The sequence below is a fragment of the Lissotriton helveticus genome, chromosome 2_1 (assembly GCF_964261635.1).
Source record: "Lissotriton helveticus chromosome 2_1, aLisHel1.1, whole genome shotgun sequence".
NCBI classification, from domain to species: Eukaryota; Metazoa; Chordata; class Amphibia; order Caudata; family Salamandridae; genus Lissotriton; species Lissotriton helveticus.
The window spans coordinates 1,426,461,012-1,426,487,495 of NC_136059.1; the positions used below are offsets into that span (position 1 = coordinate 1,426,461,012).

Here is a 26,484-nt window from a genome sequence, read left to right on the forward strand (position 1 = left end):
ACAACTTTAGTCATAAATTGTTTAAGAAAACAATCCACATACTTCGCAATAGGTTCCAGGAGAGAACCACATCCTGCCACGATGGGTCTCCCTGGGGGTTTACTCTGATTCTTATGTACTTTAGGTAGTACATAAAATAGGGGTACCTTAGGGTGTTTAATTTGTAGGTACTCACATTCTTTTTTGCCAACAAAGCCTTGATCGAAGCCTTCCTGAATAATCTTAAAGAGTTGATTTTGTAACTCAGTGGTAGGATCTTTATCAATTTTGCGGTAGCACGTGGGATCATCAAGCTGCCTTTTTATCTCGTTGGTATATTCTACAGTATCCCATAATACTATGGAACCGCCCTTATCGGCTTGCTTTATTACAAATGTTGGATCACTTTTTAGGGCTGCTAAAGCTGACATTTCTTCTCTCGTGGTGTTATATTTAACAAACTTTCTTTCTTTTTCCATATTCGAGATGGCAGAAAGTACACTCTTTTCAAAGATTATTAGTTCTTTTGGGACCATATTGCCAGAGGGGCAGAATGTAGATTTATTACGTAAGCCTGTAACCTCATTGGCACGGGGTATTGGATTTTCCAGAAAAAACATAGTGAGTCTAAGTTTTCTACAGAATTCTATAAATTCTGTTTTCATACGCACAAAATCCGTTCTTTTCGATGGGACAAAAGATAGACCCTTGGACAAAATCCCCTCCTCAGCTTTAGTTAGTGTTTTCTGAGAAAGGTTGAAAATGGGGGATATTTTCAGTTTTTGTAGTGCTGTCGACGGGTCTTCATTTCCCATGGTGTCGTGTATCTCACTCGGGCTCTTGGTCTCGTTTGGCCTCTGCCTAAAAAGAATTCTGGCCCTGACCTCGATTTTGTTGGTTGGGGTTCCAGTTTCTATTTCTATTTGGCTGGTTGATATTCCCACTGGTGTCACTATCGTTACCTGAAGAAGAAGAGGTCTCACCAAAAGAAATAAACTGTTTTCTGGATCTACCCTGGTTGTCTGATAGGTATCTTCTAGATTCCTGTTTGGTGTAAAAATCAGGCTGCAAATAGGGATATATATTATCCAATGAGAAATTCTTCTTGTCCTTCTCAAATTGGTAGGTTTTTTGTGAGACGGTGTAATCCTTAAACTCTTGGATTTCCTTCTCCACTTTCTCCAAGAGAATTTTAGCATCCGATATTGTAGGGTTAGCGCTAATTTCTGCCTCTAATTTAGCTATTTCTTCCAGTTCCAGATTGGAGAGTCTAGCAGCTGTTTCAATAGTAAGGACCATTAGGTCCCTACTGCATTTTGTTTCAATAAAGGAAAAGCCTTTTTTGAAAATAGGATCCTCTGTGAAGATTACAGGGATATTTTTGATTTGAAGGCCACTAGGGATGGTCCCTTCTCTCAGGTGTTGTAGAAGGAAGTGGCCGTGCACGTCGGTCCTAATCTGCTTTTTTTGAGGCGCAAAAGTCTCTCAGATTCGTTCTGCCAAGTAGCAGACAAACTAAGGGAGACCGAAGAGAAAACTGGGGGGTCACTAAGGAGACTCCTGATATGATCTTCGCTATATGCAAACGTGTCCTTCTCTGCCATTCCAGGGAAGAAATGAGCAACGGATAAACAGTAAGACAAAAGACAAAAAAAGGAATAACTCAAGAAGTTTACAAAACTAAAAGACAGAAATGATAAACCATCAAGGGGGATCTAAAAACTGTCACACTGATCAGCCTTAGATCACAAAAAGGAAAAAGTGGTATTCAATACACACAACATCCCAGATAAATGGAATCACAAAAAATACCTCGCGGACAGCCGTCCGCTATCTAGAGTGGAGAACAAAAAGGGGCTGGCTCTAATCAGCAAGGCTGAGCCTATATCATAAATAACAACAAGAGGTGCCAGTGCTGATAAACATAACTTAGGACTGTAATTAATCCTCCACAAACAGAAAGTCAAATTCCAGAAAGGGAATGCTTATTAATCGCAATTTTATTTATGAAAAATCAACAATGTTTTATAAAATTCATATTTACATTTAAGGAGAAAACAACAAGAAAAATCAGGATAAGAACGGACACAAAAGATTGCAATAACTTGAAACGATCCACCATTCACAACTACAATCATATCACATTCGCCTCGCATTCGACGCATGCAAACTTCACTCAAACATACAATATATTCATAATCTACAAGGGAAAGGAACAAGACTGGGACTGCCTTAGTTACAGAAAAATGTTCGGAGTAATTGGTTGAGAAATGGTATAAAACCAAAGATTATCGGTTTCTAACAATGACTGCGAATAAATCAATGATGCACAACAGATGACAAAAAAATAAAAAAATCTGTGGATGGGCGTGACTCCTAAGTACATGGGCAGACCAGTAAACAGGTGGGCCTACGCGTTTCGAATCCCCTTTAATTCTTCGGAGATTCTCATCAGGGCCTCAGGCAACTGGACAAGGAAAAACAAAACATTTATTCTTAAAGACAAATAGTGACATGTGAGGAAGACATCAGTGCAAAACAGGGATACACGTTTCTAATTTATACTAGCTGGAGCATATCCTACAGGGAGGATTGCCCTTATCAGGGTCTCTAAACTTAGTGTGCCCCCAGCGTGGAGAGCCTGGTTTAAGGTACTCCAAGGAGGGAATGTCAGGAGGCGGTTAGTCATGGAATGGCACTCTGAGCACTGTATTTACACTCGGGGCAGTTGGCTGCATCAAAGAATATAGAGAGGGCTTACCACCAAGGTTGCTTCAGCAGAGACTAGTGGTGGTCGGGAACAAAGAAATATTGCACAGGAGCAAATCTGTAAATCGATACCAAAGTGTGATGCGTCAGTATACAGACGCAATTTATTTTGAAAATAAAGGAACAATGAACAATAAAAGTTTACAGGCCTGTGGGGTCTCTTACCAGTCTTAATTAGTGCATTATCGACGTGTCCGAATGGCTGGAAGGAATGAGCCACAGTCGGAAGAACCGCAGTGGCCGGGGACTTGGCGTATCGGCGTATCTTATCTATCTGACAATGCAGGCTCGAGATCCTGTTTAGACCAAAGGGGAGCCTTTAGTGAGGGGCGCCACAGCGAAAGAGTTAAGTAATAACAAAAGAAATTGCGGTTGACATGGGCAAAGTCATAGTACAAGAACTAATTGCACCCTCAACTTCCTCATAAAAGGCTGCTGGATTCTTTCGCGGATCCGGCAATGCATATTTAAGGGCCATAACTTCTGCTCTATTCCAAGGAGTGTAAACCCAATTATAAATAAAATACCCTTTAGCATCTACAGAAGTCTTATCATCATTTGTACCCGTTCCCTTAGGAGGAACATATAAAGGCGCGGCTTCCCGCATGGGTTTCACATTAATTACAACATACTTATCTGTTTCAAGAGTAGAAGCACGTGCCATGCTGATCTGAGATGTTGGTGCAGCTGCGTCTGCTGCCTTTTTCTCCTCTCACAAACAGGCTGCTTCAACACGCAGTTTAACCAAGCGTCTGATTGTGTCAGCCACCTGGGAGAAGTCAAAAAGACCGTCACGTAATTGGTTACAATCAGCTGCTACATCATCGGGCTCCATTTCTACCGAATGTTTCCTAAATCGTTCAATAACCTCTGCAGCAAATACCTCAGTAAAATATATCTGCTCCCTTTCCTACCAACTTTTTATACTATCTAGAAGTTCAGAAGCAGTAGTAGTACTACGAACGGCTTTACGCGCAGCAGATCTAATCTTAGACGCACGTTCAGCAGATAACATTGAGCGAGTTTCTCTAGCTTTGTCCTGGTCTGTAGAAGAGTCCTCGTCTGACTCAGAAGGAGCAGAAGGACGAGTATACGGAGGTGGACAACGATCTAATAGGAGAGAGTAATCTTGGGGTATATTAAGAATAGGATAAATAGGTCTAAGAACAGCGTATTCGTCATTTACCTGTAAATGACGCTCCCTATCTTCCCGCTCTTTAATTTCTTTAATTTCCCTATTTTTCATTCCCAATGCTTTCGCATGGATACTCTTTCGCTGTTCTTTTTCAATCAAGGCTTGCTCACGCTTCATTCGTTCACGCACTTCTTTCTCCCACATTCATACACAGTCAAACATATCTTGCCTAGCCTTTCGCTTAAACATCCGTTGCTCCACATACTGAATCTTTCGCAAATCAAATGACCTATGCATAGGCCAACACAACTCAGGATCTTTACTAGTATATTTATTCCATAATGTGTTGTACATTATGGAAGAAATACCATACTTAACATACATGTCCCTATTAGGCGTCCCCTCCGGGGGGGGGTTGGTTGTGCTTCGTCGAGTCTCAAATTGGTACCACTACAAAAGCAACATATCCTACGAAGTGTGCTGGAAACAGGCATTCCACAAATAGTGCAAAATATGCAATATTATAATCAAAAATAGCGCTTAAGGCACTCTTCGTACGTTGCGCCGTTCAAACAAATAAAAATAGAGAAAAATCTCCTCATTACCTGCCTATATGTATTGCAACACATATATATTTGTCAAACGAAATTCAATATTGGCCAATCATACAAACAAAGCCGCAGTAAGTGTTACTAAACTACTTACCAATCAAAGGCGTCAAACCAAATGCAAGTGCCGCAGAATGGCTCTTACCAATCAAATGGTGTCCAGGTTCCAACTGCCAAAGTTCTCAAATCAACTAAATGGTCACTGCACGGCGAATCAACAGAAGAGATCTCAGTCGAGGACCGGCACCACCTGGATGGTCAGATCAGAAAGATAGGAAAACCGCAGTGGGTGCCAAGACTCGGGTCTCCTCAGCCAGCGATCGCGTCCAAAGCGAGATTCCAATCCTTCATCGCGACCAGTCCTTCGGGCATCCGAGTCGCCGATGAGCCCCGCGTTGGAAGCGCTAATTTGTGGTGGTGAGCCTCAGCAAGGTCTACCAGTGCTAGGGATTCTCCCTTCTCTGCTTAGAGTCCTCAGACCAATAGAAAGAAGTTGGCACATAAGCTAGAATAGAAAAGACAGAGTTTATTAAACCTCATGAGGTGGAACTACATTCACACAACACCCTTCGGTAGTGTATGAGATAGCACACTGACTGGGAGGAGCTTGGTCCTTTTATACCCACACAGGGGCTCAAATGAGGGCGGTACAAGGTACAGAATGCTGGTTTCAAATACATATAAGGTCATACAGAGAGTGTGCTAGCAACAAGTGGGAGGGGCTAACAGTTAGCTAATTCTGGTGGACACATCCTGACAGTTACAAGTTGGGGACAGCTGTAAGCTCAACTGAGCATGTGCAAAGCAGAAGAGGCTAAATATATCTCGTCTCTAGGCAGATTTCAAGAGCAGTTAACATGAAGGTAGGACAAAGCATATGGCGAGCACATGGCCGATAGAAATACAAAATGGATTACACACAACAGACAAAACTCTAAATACAAGATGTCTTCTGCTAATGCTTAACCTATTCGCTGCTAAATTACAACAATGGCCTCGACCTCGAAGCTGGGAACTGGGGTTCAAGTCTCGGCAAAGACGCTCAACATGTTGTGATTCTAGGCAAATCACTTAATCTTCCCGTGCCTAACAAAAATAAATATATTTATCTGTAACGCAACTCCTGCTCATATTAAGTGCGCTGATACCTTCGGGTCTAGTCTAGTTTGCGCTATACAATCCCCCCCAAAAAGCATAAATCCTCAGCAACAGCTTCACGTCACCACCAGGTGGTGCCATGGGCTGAAGCTGCAGTTGTGTCCATTCATGATGGAATAACACCTTAACATTTAAAGCTCCAATTGGTCTTCTTGCATCAGTGCCAGACACTGGAACATGCAAAACATCAACTGGAACGTCGGCATGTGTTGTGTTCCTTTAGTTAATGGTACAGGGCATACCATAGGATCGTATTATAATGGCACTAACTCACCAAAGAGGAGGGCTGGAAGTGAAGAATATGCAGGGGCATAGAAGCCACCAGTTATACCCTTACAAAAGTGAGTAACATTTTCTTACGATCGCTACTACTTTCTACAGATTATGCACCTTATGAATGACTCCAAAAGCAACGCCCCCCGAGGGGTCGGGAACAAATAATGTAAATTATCCAAGAAGTCATGTAGTACTAGTGCCCTAGTAAAGAGTCCATCGCTAAGTGTGTGTGATATATAAACAGGAGAACTTTGCAAAACCATTCAATAATGGTTACATTGCAGGCGGATGTCAGCCAACACAACATATCATGTGAGAACAAAAGAAGCCCGCCACTGCTCTTGTATAATAGTCACGAATAGCAGCGAAGCATCTTTCTCCATCGAAGAATATTACATGAAGCATAACCCAACAAGAAATGTGCGTTTTGGTACAGCTTTGTTATTCTCTGTAGCAATGCTCAAAAATATTATTCTCACCCTGAGAGACTGCATCAGGGAAGCTGTGGAACAATTAATTAGCTGAAAACAGTAAAGGGGACGTATTGAAAGATGTGATGGGCGACACATCCAAAGAGGTCTTAAGAGGTAAATCACACAAGAAAAATATCACTAGGGTTGCTAGAACCAAGTAAGATAATTCAGAAATAGAGAAGGCAGCTGGGACCCCAGCACAAAATAGATTTCTCTGGAACAAAGGGTCTCCAAAGTTTTCAGTAAGAGGGTCACATCGTATATTTTACAATTATTCGCGGGCCGAAAAAAAATCAGTATATAAACAAATGAATAAAATTCAAATGAATGAATGAGGCTTACTTGGATTTTTTTTGTAGCAGGCATGATATTCAGAACAAAAGAGAAAAGTGACAATTACAAAGAAACAATGTGTGCTTAAACTGAGAAATGATATATAATGAGTAAAAATGTCAAACAGTAGCAAATGCTCTGACAAAATAATCAATAACTTAACTGTAGATAAGAAATGCAGACTATTCATTTTTTCCCCAATTTTAAATGGAGAAATTAAAGAGGCTCTGCGGCCACCTACAAGCTGCCAAAGGAATAGGATAAATATTTATCTTTGATCATTGGAATCAGAGGCTTTAGAAAACCGAGAAATTACATTTTAGCCCATAAATGCTAATGTTGCTGAGGGCCGTATAAAATCTTGTAGATGGCCGGATGTAGCCTGCTGGTCGTTGTTTGGAGATCCCATATTTTAGAAAGACATTCAAAATTGCAAAAAAATAGTAGAAAACTAAACGGGTTCTCTCGGTGCTCGGAGTGTCGCGTGCGACAGTCCGGGAGTTTAGTGCCTGGTGGTGTTTAAAGCTAGGACCTCTGGTAAATCTACAGGCCGACCTTGAATGGAATAACAAAGGGGGCCTTAGCTCGGACTGGACCGGTCCACCCAGACGGATTATTTTGGTGCCCCTGGGAATTCAGCGGTGTCCTTCCGCATCCGCAGTGCTGATAAACGTGCCTAAGGGGGAGCGAGGGCCGATATTATACTCCGCCTGACTCTGGGACTGAATTGTGGGGCTCCAGGTGCATTCTGGCCGTCTGATACACGTGAGATGAAGATGGACTGATCGGGCCCCCAGCCTACCGAGTCGGAGCGGGGCTCACTGTACTCGGCGCCCAGACCTCAAGAGATGCCGCCCTGGGTGTAGCGACGATACCGAGGCATAACTGCATTAATTAATGCCCTGAATAGCTTTGAGACTCTTTGTGGTGAAGGCGGCACCTGCCTAATGTGGGGACACTTGGGAGGGGGCCGGAGAGAGCTGGAATTGTGTGGTGGATCTAATAGCTGCCAAGGCCCCCCCCTCCCCTTTTTGGATTATATGAGGGGAGTCTCTCTGAACCCTGGACGTTGCCGGTGCCTGGACTGGGGAGGACCTATTGTGTTCCTGCTTTGGGTTCGCCGACCTGCTGCTTACGTTGGTGACACTCTATTCGGCTGGGCGGAAGTTGCGGAGCGGTTTTCATGATGTGGGTACCCCGGTTAGCACAAATTTGAACTGCACGCTCTGCGACTGTCTCCGCTTGAAGGATTCTGAAAATCCGGGATTGGTTGACCGGATCTGGACTGTGCTGCACCAGGGGGAACAGAAGACGTGTCCTGCCCGCTGGGGCGGTCTGGGGTGAAGGAGATATAGTGGCCCCACCACCGAACAAGCGACACCATGGCGATGAAATCGGAGTCAGAGAGGTCCCTGCCACGATCCTCTAGGGGCCCTCAACCCATTCAGTCGAACACACTAGACCGATACACCTTGCCTAAGAGGTCCCCGGGTGAGCCTAATAAACTGCCCTCGGTGGGTGAGGATATGTAATTTGCCCCTACGGAACCAACATTAAAGGATCTTATGATGGCTATTATCGGGGTGCAGACAATGCTGGGCCAGAAAATGGAAGCCCTGGACACTAAATTGGATACTGTCACAATTGAAATGGGACTAATCCGAGCAGACCTGGCAAAGACTAACGAAAAGGTAAAGTCAGAACTTCATTCCAAAAGCCTAATAGATCATGTTGGACAGTTGCAGCGGGAGGTGCAGGACCTTAGGGCCTCGCGGGCTCTCACAGACCGAAAACTGGATGAATATGAAGGGAGAGTTAGGCGGAACAACATTCGCATTCTCGGAGTGCCTGAAAAATCAGAGGGCCGTTCGTTGAGATTCTGATCCTTACTCATCTCCAACCAAAAGGCATTAGAAATCATTCACTGAAATATGAGAACGCGACTCTTTCCTTTTTCCCAGACTTTACTCAGATGGTACAGAGGCAACGTCAAAACTTTTTAGCGGTGAAAAAGAAATTAAGAGACAAAGGTTTGAAGTATGCCATGATGTTTCCGGCCCGTCTCTGAGTTGAACTGAATGGGAAGGTCTGGTTTTTCGACAAACCTGAGGTGGCTGCGGATTGGCTGGATACCGTGACTGCGGAGGAACATAAGGACTGCAACCGGAACGAGCCAGATGACCTATAATGACACTTAGACCCGGGAGTTTGGGGCTATGTTGGCACGCTACGGCTCTAGCTGAGAGGGTGGGCCAGAATAGGGTCCACTTTGCACAAAAAGAATAAGACATAGTTGGTGTCGCTAGACTTGAATGGTATTGTGTATTGATCGAGGAGTGACACGGATAGGTTATGTTTTCTTGATTCGCCTCTTCTGTGAATGGTTGTCCTATATGAATCTGTTAGGTCATGGCGAAGATAGAGCAGGGAGCAGGGTGGGATGGCAGGTTGGGTGGGTCCTCCCTCTGTTTTCTACTTCTAGGTAGTTGTAGATTAGTGTTGGGGTGAATAAGGGCGATAGGCACACTGCTAGTTGGGGATACGCGTAAGCGATATGCAGGGGTACAGGGTGGGGGAAAAGGGTTGACAGAATTTGCATATTGTTGTTTGATACATTGTTGATGATTCTTTTACGTATTTTAAGGTTTTGTAAGTTTGATGGCATCCGTATTTATCAAGGCATTGGATTTCAAGGCTTTGTGTTGAATAATAGCAAGTTTATGGTGCAGGAGTCGGAGGGGAGACGAGTCCTTTTCATGTTTGATGATGGGGGGTAGGGAACTGAAGGTGTTGAGTTGGAATGTGAATGGGTTGGGGGATAGAATCAAACGTAGTGTGGTTCTTCAATATCTTAAACGTCACGCCCCGGATGTGATATTGCTTCAAGAAACGCATTTAGTAGGGAATTCATGTAAGGCGATGCATAGAATGGGATATCGGCTGGTCGCGCGTGCAGGATTCACTTCAGGATCCAGGGAAGTGGGTGTGCTGCTCTGGAAGACGCTCCCGCTGGTGATTGACTCCATTTCTGAGGATGATAGGGGTAGATATGTTGGGGTGACGGGTCGTTGGGAGGGGCACACCCTCTCCTTGTTGTCGGTTTACGTACCCCCGGGTATGCAAGCAACTACTTTCGCTGATCTGGGTAAGGTCCTCCTGGACCTCCCGAGGGGACTATTGATTTTGGGAGGTGACTTTAATGCCGTGGTCTCAGGCGCTATGGATAGGCATCCACCTAGGGACACGGGGCGGGCGCAAAGATGGCTGCCAGATTTTCTGGAGGCGTTGGGCTTGGTTGACGGTTGGAGACTGCTTCATCCGGATCAAAGACAATACACCTTTCACTCCGGTGCCCATGGTAGCCTTTCCCGTATAGACTATTGCTTAGTGCCGGCGGCCCAAGCATATTACATCACAGAGGCAACATACCTTGCTAGGGGCATATCGGATAATTCACCGCTCTGGTTCCGATTCGGTGTGACTTCGGGATCAGGAGGTAGGGTGGCACCCATTAATCCCTGGTACTTGCGAAATCCTAAAATCCGTAGAGACCTGCTGAAGACTCTAGAACATTATTTTCGGGAGAATGAGGGGTCGGTGTCCTCTTCGGTCTCGCTTTGGGAGGCCTTTAAGACAGTTATACGGGGCCAGGCTCTATCATTGATAGCAGGAGCAAAGAAAGATAGGGAAGAAGAAATAGTAAAAGTAGAATCTGAGATAACTCACATTGAGGCGGAACTGGAGCAGGAGGTGACTCGTGCCAAATTGCATGTCATGAATCTCAAGCAGCTTGAGTATAGATCGTTGGCCACTGATAGTGCCAGAGCTCTGAGTAGGGAGCAGCAGGGTCGTTTATATGATGTCGGAGATAAGGCCGGGAAACTTATCGCCTGGTTGGATAAGAAGGACAGGGTGGACCGTGTTGTCCCAGAACTTGTGACGGCGGGGGGAATGCAGATAACAGACCCCCCAAGGTATAGTTGACAGTTTTGCGGATTATTTTAAAACAGTGTACACCTCGGTCTCTGTTACTGCGAGATATTCAACTCCCGTGCTTGACTAAGGAAGACGTGATTTAATGGATAGTACCCTCACCGCAGATGAAGTGGCCCTGGCGGTGCATTCCTTGAATGCGGGTAAGGCATTGGGCCCTAACGGGCTCCCAATCGAGTTGTATAAGCTCAGACCCGATAAGGTTGCCCCCTACCTTAGGGATATGTTTGTAGAGGCCCGGGAAAAGGGAATACTACCCTATGATCAAAGAGTGGCTTTAATTGTGGTTATCCATAAGGAAGGGAAGCCAAAATCTAACTGTGCTTCGTATAGGCCTATGTCGTTATTGAATGCGGAGCCTAAGATTATTGCCAAACGTCTGTCTAATAGGCTTATCAAGGTGATTAGCGGACTGATACGTCCTGATCAATCGGGCTTTATTCCCCATACAAACATGGCCCTAAACCTACGCAGGTTGCATGGAGTGTTGGCCAGAGCTCATACCCTGAAGGAACCGGCTATAATAGCGTCGCTAGACGTGACAATGGCCTTTGAAACTGTAGAATGGCCGTATTTGTGGGCAGTTCTGGCTAAATTTGGCTTTGGACTCGAATTCATCCGTTGGGTGCCTCTGTTTTATACTGAACCTCTCGCTCAGCTGGTGATAAATAACCGGGTCTCAGCACCATTTTGTCTTGGGCGGGGCACTCAACAGGGCTGTCCGCTTTCTCCCCTTCTGTTCTCACTGGCCCTCGAGCCTTTGGCGGCCTGGATCCGCTGGGAACCCTCAGTTCAGGGTATTCGATGGTCCCCGCAATTGGAGGATCGGATCTCTCTGAATGCGGACGATATTCTGCTATAATTGACCTCGCCTAGAAAGTCCCTAATTGTCGTCTGTGATGTTTTGGCCTCCTATGGTAGGAATTTGGGGCTGTCTATAAACTAGGAGAAATCCTTTTTGTTCGTTCTTAGTGGTGATGCTCCGATTACCCCGCGAAATTGTCCAATTCAGATTGTTTTTAAGTATCTGGGGATTTTTATCTCATTGGACCCCACGGTCTGTTATGAGAGGAATCTCCTTCCCCTTTGGTTAGGTTGAGGAGCGATGCGGCCAGCTGAAAAAAGCTTCCTCTCCCTCTACTGGGGCGAGCAGCCCTTTTCAAGATGATGTCCCTGCCTCGTTTTCTCTATGCCCTCCAGAATACTTTAGATATAGTGCCGGCTAGTTATTTTCGAGAAGTGGAAGGGGTGCAGCGTAGTCTGTTATGGGAGGGTAGACCCCCGTATTGCTTTAGCCAAACTGACGCTTCCATGGTATGATGGTGGTATAGCCCTCCCTGACATAAAGAGATACTATTGGGCTTCTCAGCTGGCAGCAATAAACCAGGGTAGTTATGGGCCCATCACGGACCCTGGATATGCGTTGGATAGGTGGCTTCTCCCTGGAGGCAACTATAATAGAGCTTTATACTCCAAGTCAGCAGGGGTGCATTTGACGGGACCAACTAGGCATGCGGTGCGGATATGGCACAACGCTACTAGCTCTTTGGGATGGAGAGATCGATTTACCCTGGCTACCCCACTGTTCGACTCGGATAAACTAGGCAAGCTTTGGAACTCGAAGGGTTTCGATAAGTGGGACTTGATCGGGATTGCAAATATTGGTGACATTTGGGTAAAGGGAAGGATTAAGACGTTTGAGGAATTGCAAACCAAATTTGAGTTGAATAGTACGGACTATTTCCGTTATGAGCAAGTTAGACATGCGCTGAAAATGGCGCTGCCGGCAGAACCTCCAAACCCGATGTCTCACCCCTAGAGGATAGAATTTTGGATGGACACTTGCCAGAGAGGACAATGTCTCTGATTTATAAGAAATTGACTAATCATAGAGCAGACCTCCTGGTAGAACTGAGAGATAAATGGACGCGGGACGATATTGAATTAGATGACGAGGACTGGCAATCGGCTGTGTCCTCTCCGAAGGAAGTTGCGATCAGGGTATATGTCACTGGTCCCAGTCTAGTTAGGATGGGACTATCTGATGAAGGTCTGTGCAAGCGAGGGTGTGGTCAAGTGGGTACGTTCCTCCATATCCTCTGGAATGCCATTACATGGTTGAGTATTGGAGTAAGATACACGATGTTATGCAAGAGGTCCTGGGGGTGACGGTGTTGCCGGAGGTGAGAAGATGCCTCCTCAATATCTGGTAGTCCACAGATCTCAATACAGCGCAAACCAGGTGGGCAATTCTGGGGGCAATGATAACGAAACGAAATATCGCTCAACCGTGGGGATCTGAGAGGCAGCCCACGCTGGAGGGATGGAAAGAGCATGGACTGGTGAATGTTCCGGGAAAAGACTGTTTACCTGGCGAGAGGCCGACCTCGTAAATGGGCATCTGTATGGGGGTTGTGGAATTGATACAGGGGGGATATTTGTGTACCACCTGTGGACTCTGTTTTTTATATTCCTGTGTCCCTGTGGATAAGCATCTTGATTCTTGTCCCACCTCACACTTTTTTCGATATGATGTAACGTTATGTGGGAGGGTTTTTCCTCTGTACTATGAACTCTTTTTGATGCCTTGTTCAATAAAAAGAAATGTATAAAAGAAAAAAAGATTATACGGTGAATAGACCCACTGCCTCTAAGCACAAACTTTACAAAAAAACAAAAAACGATACATCAACTAAATAAAATTATTGATGCTAAAGTTAACCATCACAGGACTACAAGCACACACCATAAACATACTCATACTTATACCGATTCATACCAAGCGCATACACTAGATAGTGGTTTACAAGATACTACCTTCCTTGACTTTATTTTGCCACACCAAGTTCAGGACCTGGAGATCTAGATGAATCAACAAATGTCTAAGAGTTCAGAGTAGCAATCAGATCATTGTCTTGAAATATGGCCATTCGCCTGACAACTTGTCAGTGTCTTAAGAAAGTATTTAAAGATATGTTGTTGGAATCCCTGGCTAAGGGTTATAAGTTATTTCTAACGTCTTACTTGGTCACAGGTTCTATGCTAAAATCTATGTTTTCCCTCTTGTTAATACCCAATAAAGACCCTACATCATTTGGATTATACAGGACGACTGCCTATCTTAATTGTGATGTAAAAATATTTACAAATATCTTGGTGGCTCACGTCCATAACATGTTTCCATCGTTTTTGTCTCCGTGCTAATCATAATTCATTACAACTCGACAAGCTAATGAAAATGCCAGGTTGGCAGTAGATCTAATCAATACATCTGAATGTGAAAATAAGCAGATGTCCTTCCCTTACCTGACGTAGAGCAGGCATTCAAAAGAGTGGACTGCCAATTACTAAAGAAAATCCTTCTGAAGACAGGCCAGGGCCCTAATATGAGGACTTCTACAATGGAAAATTGTATATCCCCCTCTGTTAAACTTCAAATAAATGTCGAACTCTCAGACCCGATTCAGATAGCCACCTCTCCCAAGCTCAAAATAAATAGAGAGCTCTCAGACTTAATCCGAGGCAAGAGGCACCACTGTTGTTCCTATCACAATAGAACAGCTATTCCCTGCAGAACCAAAAGCTGGAAATTGTTTGTCACTTGATAAAACAAAAATCATATAAGCGCGCACCGCTTGCAGATGATTTGCTGTGGTTACTGTCGGAACAAGACATTCATCCTGACTCTTCAGGAATTGTGCACATTTTCAGAAGTCTAAGGCTTTAAAACAAACTTTTCTAAAATCGTACGTATGGGAATAACCAATCTCCGGTATAGCTCCAAAACATTATTACTTCACCATGGCCTCAGTTCGACCCCAGTCTGATCAAATACTTAGGAAATAAGCTCCCATGTAAGACTGCGGATTTATATTTAACCAATGTCCCTCCACTGCGTGATGTTCTATAAAAGGCCCCCTGTGGCCTTTATGAAATGTTTTTTATTTAAAACGTTATTTATCCTTTTATTAATGCACACAATAAAGGAATTACATTTTCCTACACCATGACAAGTAGTTACAACATCCGTTTGTAACGAGGGAGTCCGCACTTGGTCCACACACAAGAGTACACAAGAACAGCCAATCAATTTACATATATTCACTCACCTTCTGAGGCCTTCAAAAAGGTACGTTTTGTCAGTTCCTGACAGGGTGCCCTGGTCTACACAGCTCATACATGGTAAAGTACAGAGAAACATAGAAGAAACACCTACTGTTAAAATGTAACCGACTCCAGTGGGGACAATACCAGCAGGTTGTGTTGTTGGAGGGGAAGAACTAGTTTGAAGAAAGTAGGCCTTTAGGGGTTGCCAAATGTCTTTTGGCCTGGATGTAGGGGGCTTCAAGGAGGCAGAAAATGCACTATTAGTGTTGCAATACGTGAGACTCGCCAACCAGACATTAGTCGTGGGGGTAATCCTACTTCCTCACTTAATAGCAATTTCCCTCTTCGCAAGGAGCAAGGCAATTGCTGTACATTTCCTTCATTTCTTGGGGAATCCATGCACACAACCCAACAGAGCAACCTCCGGCAGGGGCACAATCTCCAGTCCTATCATTTGCGACAAAATTGCATGAATGGCCCTCCAATACTCTCCTATTTTTGCACAATTGCATGTCATTTGTGCGAAGTCAGTATGTGGCCTATCAGAGTCTATAGAAATAATTCTCGCCTGCAACATGTATGTTCTCCACAGGAATTTCAAATGAATCAACTTGTGTCTACTGTTAAGGGAAATCTCCTTTGTCTGAGAACAGCAATATGCCCACTGTGAGTCTTGTATGGGGTGCCCCAAATCTCTCTCCCAAGCTTCTCTTACTCTGGCATCTCTACAAGGAACCAGAGCCATTGATTCTCTGTAAAGAGTTTAGAAATCAAATGGTCCCCCTCTTTGTTGGTAATCAATGACATTAACAGAGTGAAGGACTCCGGTCCCAGAGGAACGCTAGCAACCCACTCTCTAAGCGCTCTACGAACCCTACACAAGACACATTTGTCCATATATGTGGCACCACTGAATCACACATTGTCCGCATAATTGAACATGTCTCCCCCCCTGCACAGCCCCCCCCCCCCCCCGAACAGATCCCTGAACTTCTCCAGGGGCCTTTATGAAACGTTTGGTGGTACAAACCACCAAATTGATTAGTACAGTCTGTAAATATTGATTCTACAGAGTTTGGTAAATAACACGTGTATTAAACAGCACTGATGAAGTTTTACAGTGTACCGTGGAATCTGTATTTACTGCATGTGGTAAATACTGCACCCAATAAATAGCACATGCAAAAATCAGATAGTGCTCATTTTCAGGCAATGCAAGTTCCTGGAGTAAGAAAATAATCCGTAGAGAGCAACCAACCACCAGAGCAACACAAAGAAGGACCTTAGAAAACTCCAAAGTACACCAACAATACTTTCCTGTGTGAGTGTCTAGGCATTTATTTTATGTGGACAAAGCACCCTTAAACAAGACAAACAGAATCCACTGCAATCCTCCGATATCACTCAGCCATCACAACCAGAAACCGGTCAAACTTTTATCACAGACCCTAGTAGGGAAAGGAACTACACATGTACTGCATCTGAGCTGGAAATCCAGGCAAAGGAGGTAGAAATATTTATTTAACAAAGAGGGGGGGACCAAGGAGCTATATAGGTCCAGTGTCCATGCTCCTAATATAAGTCTATTTATCAACAAGAGGACAAAATTCCTAGAACAGGGTGCAAAAGTCACCCATAGTTCAAGGTGCAAACACTCACCAACAAGGGTGCAAAAGTCACCCATGTATCAAGGTACGACCTGGCTTGTTTCTACAGCCCGACCATACGTGGGTTTCCCCTGACTTGACGCTCGGAGGAGCACTTGTAACGAGTCCTTGGTAAGCATGCTGATGGTTAACTACCAACTCTACATGCAGATAGTGCTGCCGACTTGAGTACGTTACATTATTGTTACATTGTAGCCACCCGCTATACAAAACCCTAAGCTCTGTCTAGATACTTTACCACTAAAAATGTTAATCCAGCCTAGGGCCTATGTGAATAGCGGCCCCCGCCCCGTGTTGGACTGGTCTCGTGTGTCTGCTCAAGTTTTCTGTTTGGAAGGATGTGTGTACAATAATGGCACTCTGTGAAGCTTAAGATGTCATTGGTGCGCACTTGTGGTTTACTATGTTTTTCCTTTTCCTAGGTGTTACCCAGGAGCGGCTTCCATGTAGCAGCTGTAACCACTTTGAGGGTATACACACCCGCCCTGGCTGAGTTAAGAGGGTTCTCATTTTAATTTTTACTTATTATAGCACGTGCACTACACTGTTTATTATTGTGGTCCTGAAGAAGCGCCAATGACCTACGGGCAACAGAGGCGCGAAACATGTTGGGCTTGACTTTTGACACCCAGGCCGAATGGGCCCTTTTGGGGTCAGTCATTTTTTACACTATCACGTGCACATAAATTGATTTACCCTCCTTTTATCTAATCCCCACACACCCGCATGCAACATCCGGCAATCCTCAAAAAAGATCTCCGATAAAGTGACCCTTCGGGGGACCCATAGGGAATTGCAGCGCCGGCCCTACGAGGAGCAAACGCCCGATGATGAAGCATGACACCCCCCGGTGTGTGTGAGGGCAGCAGAGGATGTAGAATTATCTTCCCTCTCACATTAGGACATTTTCAAACCTAGGATTACTTTAGTCTACCCTTTTTCTTAAGTTTTTCTTATTTTTTTATTTTTTTTATTTAATATATGGGTGACTGTTAGCACCCTGATACTTGGGTGACTTTTTGCACCCTGTGTGGTGACTTTTTGCACCTTGATACATGGGTGACTTTTGCACCCTTGTTGGTGACTGTTTGCACCTTGAACTATGGGTGACTTTTGCACCCTGTTCTAGAAACTTTGTCCTCTTGTTGATAAATAAAGGAGGTAGAAAGACACCAGGAGTGTCCAAAGTCTAATCTCATGCTGAAGAGGCCATTAAAAACAAACAAGAACATGCCTGTGGAACCAGATAAGAAATTAAAATCAATACAGCATCCACATATTCCCATGAAGATGGGAACATTAAAATCAGGTTTCAAACCTTGAAATTCAAGGTACTCAAGGAAGTTTCCAAGCATAAGGACTACAGCATGACAACTGGTGGTAGTTTCAGCTCCACGTCAAGCAGTGGGAAGAAATCATTATGAACATTCACAACATGTCCAGAATGGAAGAAATTAAGAAAGGTGTAAAGGTCAGAGGAATCTACGGTAAGAGATGTGAGAACTGTCATGGAAGTACATATGGTTGCTAAAGTTGACGTGTTTGAGAATCATCATCATTGTGAAGAATGGCGGATATAATGTGTTCCACATATTCATATTGCTCCATGTATCTGGTGCGATAGAGGCTAACCGCTCCCTGATGGTATTGCTGGCATGTATTGAGGTTAGACTTTAACAATCATAATGCATTGTATAATACTGATGAGGGCAAATTTGTCGACCAAGTACGTTGAGAGTGATGTGTCACCACTGTATGACCAACGTTGCTTCTCCACAGGATCATGACACTGTAGTTTGATTCAGGGCACCTAACACAGCAGTTCATTATACACAGGTGCACATAACAGTATGTTGGAATGGAAAAGTCCCTTGCATGGTGACGGACGTGCACCCCTGTCCTGACTGCCCCCGCTACAACGATGTCTGGCGCCCTGGTGCTGATGTTTGTTATCACGGGCGAACACAGATCATGCATGTGCACCATTAAATATCTTACATATTGTGTTTTTGTTGGACCAGGAAGCCTCCCAAAGGGCTGCCCTTATTATGGTGAAAGGCTACTGCCTTTACCAGGAGTTAAGTAGCACAAGAGTGGTGGTGGCAGTTTACCATGTAGTATTCAGCAGGAGTCAACATTCCTTTTTACTGGTGTCACTGGAGTGATGCCCACCGGCTCACTCATGTAAAGTTCTGCTGCTGTGTGTTTAACTCATCTAGCCCTACATCAAGTAAGTATGTAGAGCTGTGCAAAGTGTGTTTGGTTGCATGTGTGTGTTGTGTGTATTTGTACCTGTGACTGATACAATACATGGAAGACTGTGGGTTTCATTTTTGTAGACTCAAGGCAGAGTGGAGGGGCGTGTGGAGGTGGAGTAATCACCCCAGACATATTTGTGGAACGCTGCATTCCTGAGACCTGGATGGGAAACAAACTGGAGGGTGTGAGAGCCAGGCTCTTCAGTACACTTCAAAGGGTGCTCTTTTATTCAGGGAGAAGTCATGGGAAATGGGCTTGGGAACATTTCAGGAAGGAGATCTGGCTAATAAGAGAATAATAAAGAGTAGGGCTGGGGCCCTGGGGTAACCTTTTGATGCACATATCACTGTGGCTGACATCCAGGTGTGAACCTCAAGTAATTCCCATGGCTTCTGTTGTGGAGTCGCTCCTGCTATTACAAGACTACTTTCTGGAGGAAGGGCAAGACAGCGTGGGCACTTAAAAAACCCATAATAAAGCAGATCCCCATCACAAAGTTCAAGGAGGCGAAGTCCTGCAAGACTTCTGCCTGTGACCCGGACTGGGGCTAAGGACTGCTAGTCTCTCTGCTGGCATGAGGGGACATCACGCATAGAAATAAAACTACTTGCCCCTACAGCACCAGTACCTGCATGCTTGCCAAGACCAGTATGCCCTATGAGGAAGAGGAGGGAGCAAGATCCAGTGGGGGATCTTGGTGAGTGGAATGTCCTCTACAAGGTGTCATTGCATTTGTGCAGATTCAAGTGGACAACCCCATATATGCCAGAGGGGGCTGCCATGAAGTTAGCTGTGGTTGCCCAATCAGGCCTCTGCCCTGATCGCAGGGACAGAATCTGGCAAGGGTACTTGTTTAGCCACATAGCGCTTCATGCACTGGAATATTTGCCTTTGGCAGAGTCGAATTGGGACTCCTGAGACTGAGACTTCTAGTGGGCCTTGGCACAAATTTCACCTATAATGAATAGGGAATAACCAATACTGCTAGTGAGAGGCAAGTGGTACTTAGGGAGCTGCCTAACTAACACAAGAGCACTCACCTCAGGGGACTGTGTTTATTGTTTGTGTAGGCAGAACTGTACTTTGTGTTCATATATAAATATTCCTTTTATCATAAAAGCAAGTATTTTACTGGATAATCATTTAATGTGGCTATTTAATGTATTTTGAGTTGAGAACCTGTGCTCACCCTTCACTTCCCCTCAAGAAGTCTTGGAGTGCTTCACCCACGGTACTACTGACATTCAACTGCTGATGGAGTACTTGACCCAGCTGCATGGGGCCAATAGTAAGTCGGGCTTCAGGACATCATGAGTAAAAGGCCCCAAAACCATGGTTAGGCCCAGAAGCTCCTGCTTGCCTTTTGGCTGTCTAAAAGGGGCCTAACACAGCATTTACACATTAATTCCATGCCTGTGTCAACGAGGGGCCACCAGATGTACGTGGGTGAGGTCTACTGACCCTGGGATGCCAGGAAATCCTGCTGTAGCATAGAGGTTTGCTTTGCTGGCATTAGTTGTGCGAGTGTCAAAGAGGAACTGTAAATGCTGCCCACTCATTCTCTGCAAAGCATCAATCACTTAGCAGAGTATTATATTAAAGGATCGCTATGACATTTTCAACATGATGGACGATATTGACTGACACGAAAAGAGAGGAATGGCTGCTGCCCTACTGAGGGACAAAAAAGCCAGTGGCTAGTTAGGGCATGGAGGAGTACACAAGTGACTAGTCCCCGCACACTATTAGAGGAGTCAACTCCTAAACCCTCTATGGAACGTATTGTGGTTGAAACCCCGGGTATAGGCAATGTGCACCTTTCTGGGGATCATAACATAGCCAGATAAGACCAGCCGTGAGGGGCCCAAACTTTCTCACAAGCACCGCTTAACATACGGCCAGAATTAAAGCAGCAGAGAAGATGTGAAGTCGATAGTCTTACAGTCATAGGGGCAGCCAGTATCCCTGCTACTAACTAAAAGATTGCCTGTATTCTTGTATCGTGGAACATTGGAGGCCTACGAGCTAAGTTTAGCAATCCCTTATGGTCAGAATATATTATAAAATACGAAATCATCTGTCTCCAATAAACATGGTTGAAGGACCCCATTTACATGAATGGTTACAGAACATTCAAAACCCAAGCGATAGGGGGTCTGCACAGAAGAGCCAAAGGGGGTCTCCGTATATAGGTCTCTAACCAGCTAAACTTTGTTAAAATTGAATCTAAGCTCGAGTCTCCTTATTATCAAATATTAACGACGTCTTTAACTGCATCTCATTCTATGACTTTGGTAAATTTGTATAACAATATACCACCTGATAGCGTCCCCAGAGTGGTAGGCTTATTGTATAATGAATTAAGAATTATAAGTAATGGAAAGGTCACTGAAAATATGCTCATTATGTGTGGAGATTTTAATTGCCCCCTGTGCTCTCATGAGGACGACGGATATGTGGTTTTGATGAGGAAGAGGGCACATCTGGTACTCACTTTTGTCACTTTAGTACAGGGTAATCTTTTAACGAGTTGGTGCTCAACTTAGACCTAGGTTTTGCTAACGACCAATGCAACAAACCAATCTGGATGCCGCAGACTTAACGGGCGGGGCCTTAGCTCAACAATAGATTACATTTTGGTGTCAAATATATGTGCCTCTAGAGTACTCTCCTTTTTAGTAGACACCAACCCAGTGAGTGATCATTACCTTCTATGTATCACCGTTAAACTACCCGTGAGTAGCTCGAGAAGTGATAACCAGGTGGTAGATGAGGCCTTATCGAATTTAAAACTTGATAAAGTTAATGGGTATACCCTTCGGTGTAACATGATGGACCCGGAGACAGTTAAACTATTAATTACAAGGTGTAGATCTGCCTTTGACACCTGTTTGAATGAATTAGCTTCCCCTGAAAGCATTCTATACTCTTTCCAAGTTGTAGCAGCCGCAGTTAGGGACGTAATGTTCAAACAAGGAGCTAAAAAGCAAGACCCTCAACGATGGTTTGATTCAACGTGCACTCGTGCACATTCTCACCTGATACAGGAGCTTCATAATATTCCCAGGAATAGTATAAAAATTAAAGAAGCAAGAAGGAATTACAAATTAGCGCTCTTAGAGAGGAAGGATGCACTCAGGGAAGAAACCTGGGAGATGCTTACCTCTGCCGTAGAAATGAAAGACAGTGCTGCCTTCTGGAAGGTTGTCAAAACGCCTTTTCTGACTCCAGCGGGGGGCCTCTCTGTTAAAGTAGCGATCACGGAGGATCATTGGATTGAACACTTTTTTAAGATTTACAATGGTCCTTGCACCATTAACAATCATAACATTAATAGTGTAGACCCTCCCTGCCAAACATTGGACCTATATTTTAGCGTTAGCAAAGTAAACAGGGCACTCTCGCTAAGCGCAGGTGGGAAAGCTTCTGGTCTCGACGGGATACCCGTGGACTTGTATAAGTCCAATGTCACCTAATGGGCCCCTGTTATCACACAAATAACCAACGCTAGTTGTAAGGCTGCTTTCCCATCCACCTGGGTCGAATCCACCATTGTTCCCATATTTAAGAAGTGTGACCGCCAGGATCCGACCTGCCTCAGGCCCACTTCCCTATTGGATTCCATAGCCAAGGTTGCAGGTCGCATCGTCCTAGAACGCCTACAGCTCTATGTTGGGCTCAAAGGTATCCAGAATGATGACATGTGTTTTTTACAGTTCCCATATCGAGCCTTTATATACCCTGGATCTCACGTTGACTCTTGTTTATGGGTCCCAGCCTTACTTTGCCAAACCATGCTCTCATCCAATATGGCTTCCGTGAAGGTCTAGGGACTGTGGAGCAGAATCTAAACCTGGCGATCATAATGGGAAAGTATCTCAGGGCAAAAAAGGGAAATTTGTACCTAGTTTTCGTTGATCTTACTGCGGCTTTTGACTGTGTGAGGCACTCAATACTCTGGAAGATTCTGGAATCACTTGGGGTCGATAAGAATATCATCTACTTTATTCGCCGCCTTTATAATGGAGCCAAATCACGTGTGCGATTTGGTATAGGAGCTGAACGGACTGACTCCTTCCCAATTGGAAGGGGGGTTAGGCAAGGCTGCGTCCTAGCCCCCTTTCTTTTTAATCTTTATATTAATGGGTTAGGTCAGGCCCTCCTTAAAGATGTCAATAATTTCCCCCAAGTAGGTAATCACCCCATTCCAGCATTACTCTATGCAGAGGATGCTGTAATTATGTCCCGCATCCAGATTGGCCTACAAAAGACCCTAAACAACTTTTTTAATTTTATGAAGGAGCTGGATTTTAGGATTAACCTCTCCAAAACGATGTGGTCATGTGATTAAGAAACGCAGGGACATTCTGGTGGAGGGAAAACCACTAGCATCTACTAATGGTTTTTCTTATCTAGACATTCTGTTTAGTCATAATGACACCTGGGCCCAAGCTGTGGTAGCAAAAAAGCTGGCTTTAATAAGATTAACAAACAACTGCCGTAGCAAGCTTTGCGAAAAAATTGAGACGTAAACTGCCTTTAGAACTAAAAATTTACAAGGCCAAATGTGTTGCATCTGTTATTTATGGGGCTGGGATCTGGGGTTTCGTAGACACATACTCAATACAATTAGTGGAAAATTATTTTATTAAATATATTTTGTCAGCTTCCCCAGTACCTCAACCTATGTCTGCCACGCCGAGCTTGGTCTCTTACATATATCAGACCTCATTAAAATGGAACCAATCCTCCTCTGGCAGATGATTTGGTCAAGGGAGGAGACCAAACTTAACAGGGACCTATTATAGGACAGTTTGAGGCTGGAGGGTGCCTTAAGAATACCGTGGCTTAAGTATATCCATGACTTTACAAAAGACATGGGTAAACAGGAATACTTCACTAATCCCAGTACTATCGCCCTGATTTCCTGGAAAATTCTTAGAAAGGTGGTTCTATCTTTCCTGGAAAGTACAAGACTTTCTGGAGAAGTTAGTAAACGTAGTGTTTTGAACCACCAGATGGTCCTTACAACGTCTAGTTTACAGCCATATTTGGCTTTTGTGCCAGCTGGCTTCGACAAGTTCTTACTATTCAGATTGGGGACAATACATAGATTTGTCTCTTTCCCCAAGATGAATGACTGGGCAGGTGAGTTACAACTTTGCCCATGTGACAACCTGTCGCCCCATTCATCTATGCACTTGGTCCTATTTTGCAAATTTTACACGAAGGCAAGAAAGTTTTGGATAATCCCGATTCTACACAAATGGGGCCTGAGACAATGTTGACCTGCTTTTATTATGCTCCAGTTTTTAGAAAATGAACATGTTTCCTGGAGGCTATCCATGTTCTTAAAAAGGAAACTCTACCACAGAAAGAGCATTGTTATTTAGGACAGAGAAGGAGGCCTTTGCTGACACGTACTTGATAAATTATAACCTATTTTAATTTGTGTATATAACTATGTAATGTATTTTAATATTGACTTGCTACTTATGTAAATTATCATTGTTTTTAACATTGTCAATTTTCTTATTACTTGCGCTTTTTATGATTGTTGAACCACAATCAAAATAAAGCTTCATTCTATTAAAGGTTGAGAGCGAAATTAAATGCACCAATCCTGTCAGCCTGCTGTGTGGTGCTTGCTACAAAAGAATTCTAGCACTGCTAGCAGTTTCAGGAATGGGCTTAGGCGTGAATCCCTATGTTGGGCTCAAAGGTATCCAGAATGATGACATGTGTTTTTTACAGTTCCCATATCGAGCCTTTATATACCCTGGATCTCACGTTGACTCTTGTTTATGGGTCCCAGCCTTACTTTGCCAAACCATGCTCTCATCCAGCATTGCTGCACCATTTGAAGTCATTGATTGGTGGCCTCGTTACCATCCTCATTCTGCAAAGGTTTAATGTAGCATAACATGGATCAGGTATAGAATGGTATAATGGCCTAGCAGTGCTGTATCCATGGTGGTATACTGCTGAATGGAAGTGTGAGCTGCTGTAATCAGCCTGTAAGAACTTCACCTGTTCATCGGTATGTATGTGGCTCAGTACCTACGTGCAGATGTGTGGGATTATTTTCCATCTCAAATGCAGCATTTACTGTGTTCTTTTTTGCATGATTGTGCTGATCCTAGTTTTTCAATTTTTTTAGAGCTTTTCTTTCATTCCCTACATTTTTAGGATTTTTTCCTATCTGCTTTTGACACAACATTTTACTGTGGTATTTTCTACTGATTTTAAATTACCTCATGCTTGCAATGGGCTATTTTTGCTATGTGATAAATATCACATGTGATCAATAGCACATATAAACAGCATGTGGACCATAGAAATGTGGTAATTAGCACATATGATAAACAGAACATGCAGTTTTTATCTTGTGATCAGACAAATCCATAAATTCATGCACTATTTACCCAGATTTCTGAAATTACCCCAACGCCTAACCGGGGCCCTAGAATTCCAATTGTAACACTAAATGAACATTATAATATGAAACAATATATATTGGCAGCCCAACTACGCCATTACACTGATTGGCATTGGTTGACACACAATAAACCAAAGGTAACCCTGGAACAGAATTTATGAGCGGTACCACTAAAACTGGTGCTGTGCCAGTCTCAGATTTCACTTCCCCGAACTGGATTCCCTAGCATCGATGATCAATCGAAAAGAACATTGGGATATCTTCACCAGACAGGGTGTGGTGATTATGTTCCCATCAGCAATATCCCTCATAGTTTTGAACCTGAACTTTGAATCAGGGATAGATTACCAGCATTTTGGCACATGGAGGTGAGGTCTGGGCTCCAAGCTAATGTGGGAGAGATGTACTTGGATAGATTTCCTATAGGTTGAGATGCATGTGTAACAGCATTTCAGCTCGCATTAACCAATGACTTTTGGTTTTATAAGTTGCAGCAGAGGGAGAAGAGGGGAGAAAATGTGCACAGGCAGGAGATAAATAGTTCCTGAAACAATCTTCTCAGTTTGCACCAAAAAGGTTATTTCCGAAGTGTATGCCCTTTGTAAAGTATTTGTGCGATCACTGCTTAAGGACTGCGGCATTTGACAAAGGCACAAGCCGAAACCGGTTATGCCTAAAGTTTCCTAAATAAATTACCTGCTGAAACCCCGCGATGTCCCTGGTAATCTTCTTGACGAAGGGGTGATTGAATTCATGTTAGCGCGGTTCCTTTGACGCGCACTAGGGACTCTCATCAAGCGGCTGTGGAGGACATTGGAGTGAACTGAGTTGTTGCAGAGGAGTCGGAGTAAAATCCACGGCCCGCCTTTGCTCCCTTGAAGTGTTGCAAGCAGCTGGTGTCATCAAGCACGGACGGGGCAGAGAGACGCTGACACCCGGTCCGTGGCTTCAGATCTGCTACTGCGAGGGCTGAGAGAACTTTTTGGGTTAAAAAGCAGCAACACATGTTTTAAAATTGTGAAGCCCCACCAGACTGCAATCGGATTGCCAGCACGTGGTATTCTGGGACTGGTAGTCCCCTACACAAAAACGAGCAAAGACAATCCCCTGCAGGTGAGCCCACCACCACTAGGAGGGAGGAGCTTGTCTAAATATATGCGTGGGTACCATCACTGCTTAAGGACTGCGGCATTTGACAAAGGCACAAGCCAAAACCGGTTATGCCTAAAGTTTCCTAAATAAATTACCTGCTGAAACCCCGCGATGTCCCTGGTAATCTTCTTGACGA

General features: G+C 44.1%; 1 protein-coding gene and 1 long non-coding RNA gene across 3 annotated transcripts in view; both read right to left on the bottom strand.

Moving 5' to 3' along the window:
• Positions 1-26,484, bottom strand: part of ERCC3 (ERCC excision repair 3, TFIIH core complex helicase subunit) — a 2,074,468-nt gene that overhangs the window by 936,948 nt on the left and 1,111,036 nt on the right. The gene's annotated exons all lie outside the window — the stretch shown is intronic.
• LOC144819782 (uncharacterized) lies at positions 2,280-3,047 on the bottom strand. The gene is made up of 3 exons (XR_013607563.1): positions 2,914-3,047; positions 2,741-2,806; positions 2,280-2,446 (listed from the first exon to the last, which is right to left on the bottom strand). It is a non-coding gene; the product is annotated as an uncharacterized LOC144819782 (long non-coding RNA).